Here is a 5,460-nt window from a genome sequence, read left to right as displayed (position 1 = left end):
ACAATTTGTTCTCTGGAGCCAGAGGCACGTTTAATCTGTCGTTGAGATAGCACTATCAGATGCAGTGTAAGGAGAATCCAGTCCACCCCTACCCTGAGATAAATTCACCCTTCTGTGACTTTTTGTCCTCTCAAATTCCTGGCATGCCAAAACTTTCACAGTTTCAGTTGGCAAAAAGGATAGGAAACAGGGCTTGGAAAGCATACAGTCTGGTCTTCAGAGTGGCCTCAACAATGGGGTCAGCTTATAAAAGACAAAGTATTCTTGGATCACCCATATTTCATCCCAAGCTTTTTTTAGTTATGGAACCCAAGTGTCCATACACCCTGAAGAGAACTAAAAGAACTGCTGATAAAGTGTGCTCTGGACAGTGGTCTAGGTTTCTAAGGGCTGAGAACCCATGAATCTTCGAACGGAAAGCACACACTCCTTTGGGATGGCAAAGCAGAGAAGGTTGCTTTCTCTGCACCCACTCAGATTTGATCCTGAAGAACCAAACTTCTTTTGAGGACCAGGAAAACTGACGAAAAGTCAAGAGTTAGAGGGGCACCTCAGTTTAGGAGACACAGATAAGTTACCAAACAAGGGTCTAGTATGACTCCCCACCCTCCCTTTTGCTGCTGCTTAGCGTGATGGTTAAACATCCTTTAAGATGGATCCAGAAGTTTCCTTGATTTTTCTCACTCATTAATTATCTTTGTTACAGGTAAGATGAGAGAAGAGAAAGGGGGCTGCTCTAAAAGAAATCCCTGTGTTTTATCAGATTGGAGAAAAAAGTTAATTCGGGGCTGTAAACGATTACACCATTCACATAGTTAGTAGCTAGAACATGGTGGGAGGTCTGTCAGGTGAAATTATGAAGTATGCATTTTATTTCTCTTTGAACTTGGGTTTCAAGGTACTAGAACCTTTTCACAGAACTAGGTTACACTATTTTTATTAGCCCAACAAAGGACTGCTTACTGAGCAGATTCATTTAAGGCTAATTTTGACCAATCTTGTCCCTTCCCGACTGAATTGTTTCGTCCAGTTGAACTCATGAGTGACTAGCTAATTTCAGTCTTTCTTGGAGTAGAATGACACATATAATCTCATTTTTTTTTTCAAGTTCACCTTTATTTAGCTTAATGAGCTCCATTTCAACAAAGAAGAATCGCTTTGGAGAAGAATTCATGGCACACCTATCTGACTTCAGGCCACTTTGAAAGCACAGTTTGCAATGAAATAAATAGGAGCTTCTATGTAAATTTCAGACCAGCTCTGTGTATCCTGTTCAAGGACGTTCCCCCACCCACAAGCTCTGTGTCTATGCGTCTGTCTGTACATGGTAACTAACATGTTTGATTTGAATTTTCAGCTTACTCCAAGCCCTCCAATTCTGTTCATTGTTGTTCTTTTATTTTTAAATTATTGCAAGCCATTAGAGTGTTCAATTATGAGCATAACAGGTAAAGCAGCTGAAATTGTCTGTCCCCAGCATTCTCATCTTTGAGCTCTTTTTGAATCATAGCCAGGCAAGGGATTTATAGAATTTGTTGGGGGGGGGGAATAAAGAGGGAGAGAAATGAGTAGTAATTCAATAGTAAAATGGGATTTAAACTAGGCAACGTTTTTAGAAGTCTTAGTCTAAAGTAATATTTAAAACATAGTCAAGAGCCCATTAAGAATAGATGTGGAAACTTCAATGGAGAATCAAACTTCTCTTGACTGGGCTTATTTAGCATGACTTTTCAAGATGTTTCTTTCTAACATTATTAGTTTTCCTCACTGCACAAAAATTTATAAAATGTGAATGAACTTCCATCCTTCAGGTTTTCTTTCACCAATTTCAGCAGTAAATATATATATGTATTACCTCCTGTTTCACTGACAAAATGGATTTTGGTCCTTATTAATAGAAAAGTAGAAAACAGAACTGTCTTTCTCCTTCTCTGAATGTGATTGGTACATTTAAACTGACCATTAATCCATAAGGTATATTAAAGTCATTCATTCAATAAATATTTATTTCATTCCAGGTACTATTCTAGGCATTGGGGATATGGCAATCAACAAAGCAGACAAAGTTCCATCTCTCATGGAGGTTACACTCTAGTTTGGGGAAATAAACAAACAAATAAATAAGTAAAAAATCTAGTGTAAGAGAGGGTGAGATGCTATGAAAAAAGGCAAGTCAGGAAAGCATAGAGGGTTCGGTGGGGTGGGGTAGGGAGGTTGTTAACTATGGTGGATAGCGACATTTGAGCAAGGGCCTGAAGGAAATGAGGGAGAAAACCAGGTGGATATCTGGAGACAGACATTCCAGATATAGGAAACAGCATGTGCAAAAGTCCTGAGGTGAGAACATGCCTGTGATGTTTGAGGAGGAATATGTCAGAAAGTATGTATATATCTATAACAGAGATTTCCTAAGCCTCAAATTTCAAGAAGTCACTCAGTCCAGGACTTGAGAAAGTCATTGCTATGGTCCTTGACTTGGGTTAATAACCAGTCTATGGCAGTGATGACCCTGGTTCTGGGTCCATTACTGCCACCATCTCCAACCTCCAGCATGTACTTGAATTTAACACTGGGATCAGTCCCTGGGTAGGCCATGGCTCTTATCCAGCAGTGCAAAAAGCTGGAATAAGGGATCTAACATCTATTTAACTAACCATCAACATCCCCATTAAATTTGCCATGAGAACTAGTGGTTCACTTGGTGAATCCAAGGGACCAATGGGGTCAAGTCTGATCTCTCTCACAGAGCATTCACGTCACACAGAATGCACACATCCCAGAGATATAAACCATTGGTTTGATTAGAGATTGTGACTGAAGCCAAGTAAACAAACCAGGAGCGTACCTTGCTTGAAATAGAACTAATATATGAAAGTTTGGTATATTTTTAAAAAGTTGAACTGGAGATTTATTTAAAAAAAAAAAGATTTATCCCACACTATTTTTAAGTAGCAAGCTTTCTCCAGATTCATGACCAAAAGTTAAACATACCTGCTCTGAAAGACAGATACTAAAGCTCAAATTAAAAACAGGCACATGGTAGTTCAGTAATTTTACCACTGAATACACAGAGTATAATGTACAATTGGTCTCTTTAACTTGGCCTGCTCAGCCCAAAATAAGTGAGCTCACAATCAAAAATTATAGAAATACTAGTAATTATCAGACTCTTACAATAATAGCAGCAAATGACATTGCTTTCTTCATAATTATCATATCGGAAACTGTAAAAGCATTGCTCCAACCACTGTTTTTAAACCATTTCTTGGCTCATACTAATAGTGAAAATGGACTTCCCTATTAACATTTCTACTTTGGTTCTGTTCAGAGTGAGTAAGAGAAAACTAAAGTGTGATTCATCTTTGGTAAACCTATTTTTCCCATCAGAAAATAAAAACCATTTTTTTTAACCAAAGATCAGATCTTTCCATTTTTTAAATTTATTTTTTGCCATTGCTCTTTATAAAATTCTCTAGCTCTATCATTTTCAAATCCAATTCAGTAAATTAGATTAAAGAACTCTGTGTGCCAAGAGGCTAGCAATGCAGAAGGTGTGCCAGTATAAATTCAAGAGTTCTTTGTCACTCCAGTTCTAGTGAGTTTGACCTTCTCTGGATTAATTATTTTCATGGAATGGATGCCCATTTCAAAGCCAACCAAAGTAAAATATTTTCTGCTGTAATCATAGGATTCTCCTCTCCACATCACAAAAATATTAAAGAAGACCTCTTTTTATACATAAAAATGGGAGACAGAACACTGCACATTTCATTCCAAAACAGGAAAATGGTGGAAGTCAAGAGGCTCTCAGATTTTATAGCACCTTATCCCCAGAGAGTGGGTTTAAATCTGTTAAAATATTCTCTCCTTTCTTGCAGTGTGGGCCAGGATATCTTTTTTTTTTTTTTTTAACTTGAAAGAGAGAGAGAAAGAGCACAGAGGGAGAACCACACTCCCCATTGAGGAGGGAGCCTGATGCAGGACTCAATTCCAGGACCCTGAGATCATGACCTGAGTTGAAGGCAGATGCTTAACCCACTGAGTCACCCAGGTACCCCCCCCAGTTTAATCTTTATACATTATTTATATGACAATAATAATAATAGCTAACATTATTTGTCAGATATGGCACTAGTGCCAGGGACAAGCAGAAAAAAAAAGACTAACTTGGGCCATGCCCTGATGATGATTATAGTATAGGGACAAACAATTATGATCATTACCTCCATTTTATAGTTGAAGAGTAGAGTCTTAGAAAGTCAGTGACTTGCTTAAGGCCAACTAGAAATGGGACTTGGACCAGATCTATTTTACCTGCTTCCAAAACCTAGACTCCTCTAACAGCTGAGTAAATCAAAGCACAAAACAAATTGTAAAGGCAGCAGTAAAGCTGTTCTTTAAGGTCCCCAGGCATACACCAGTTGACGCCAACCAGAGGCAGAAAAATATCCATTGTCATGACAAGATCAGGTCTTACAGGGTCCAGCTTTGCAGGGTATCTTGAGAACTTTGATGTTGTCTTAAAAGATACACCCCAAAATAATTTTCCATGTCAGTGGAACTCCAGGGTAAACACACAGCTGAACCCACAGAGTTATGGAGTTCTGAGCCCTAAATCATATAAAGTCACTGTAAAGGAACTCTCGCATTGTCTCCTTCTGTCTTCTGGAAATCTTCCACCAGATATTGGTCACTCCCCTCAATACATTGGCAAGAGTCACGTGATTCCCTTCTATTCTCCTCCTCCAGAAGAAGTTTCTTGGGACTCATCCCCCATACCCTCATGAATACCAACAGCCCCTTTTCAGAGTACCATCACTGCTCTGGATGTCCTTTCAGTCTCCCACTTCAGACTTCCACACAGATGACAAAAAGACCAACCAGGCAAACCTGAAATATAGGGAACAGAAAAGCCCCCTATATGATTTGACAGGAATGATCTTCTGAAGAAGTAACCCTTCTTCAGAGTATTCAAATGATTTTGACATCAAGTGGCTTCATTTCCTGACACATTCTTCCTCGGTAAGGGGGAAGACTATTTTATGCTTTTCAAATCATATTGTGACTACTACATTGCATTCCCATCACAGGGAGTAAAGGAGAGCAAGACTGTTTGCCTCAAATTGCTTCGAATGAATTCCATTGGTCAAGATGACTAAATATGACCAGAGTTCATCAAAAAAATAACATCTATACAAACCAAAAGAGACTCTTAATGTCACAAAACAAACTGAGGGCTGCTGGAGGGAGGGATGTAGGGAGAGGGTGGTGGGGTTATGGACATTGGGGAGGGTATGTTCTATGATGAGTGCTGTGACGTATGTAAACCTGGCGATTCACAGACCTGTACCCCTGGGGCTAATAATACATTACATGTTAATAAAAAAAATTTCAAAATTAAAAAAATAATGTCTATATCTTTCTAAACTAAAACAGTATTAATAGGAACTAAGTGGTTCA

This window comes from Mustela erminea, chromosome 8 (assembly GCF_009829155.1).
Source record: "Mustela erminea isolate mMusErm1 chromosome 8, mMusErm1.Pri, whole genome shotgun sequence".
Taxonomy (NCBI): domain Eukaryota; kingdom Metazoa; phylum Chordata; class Mammalia; order Carnivora; family Mustelidae; genus Mustela; species Mustela erminea.
The sequence above is the reverse complement of the archived record's forward strand: the minus strand, read 5'-3'. Positions refer to the sequence as shown.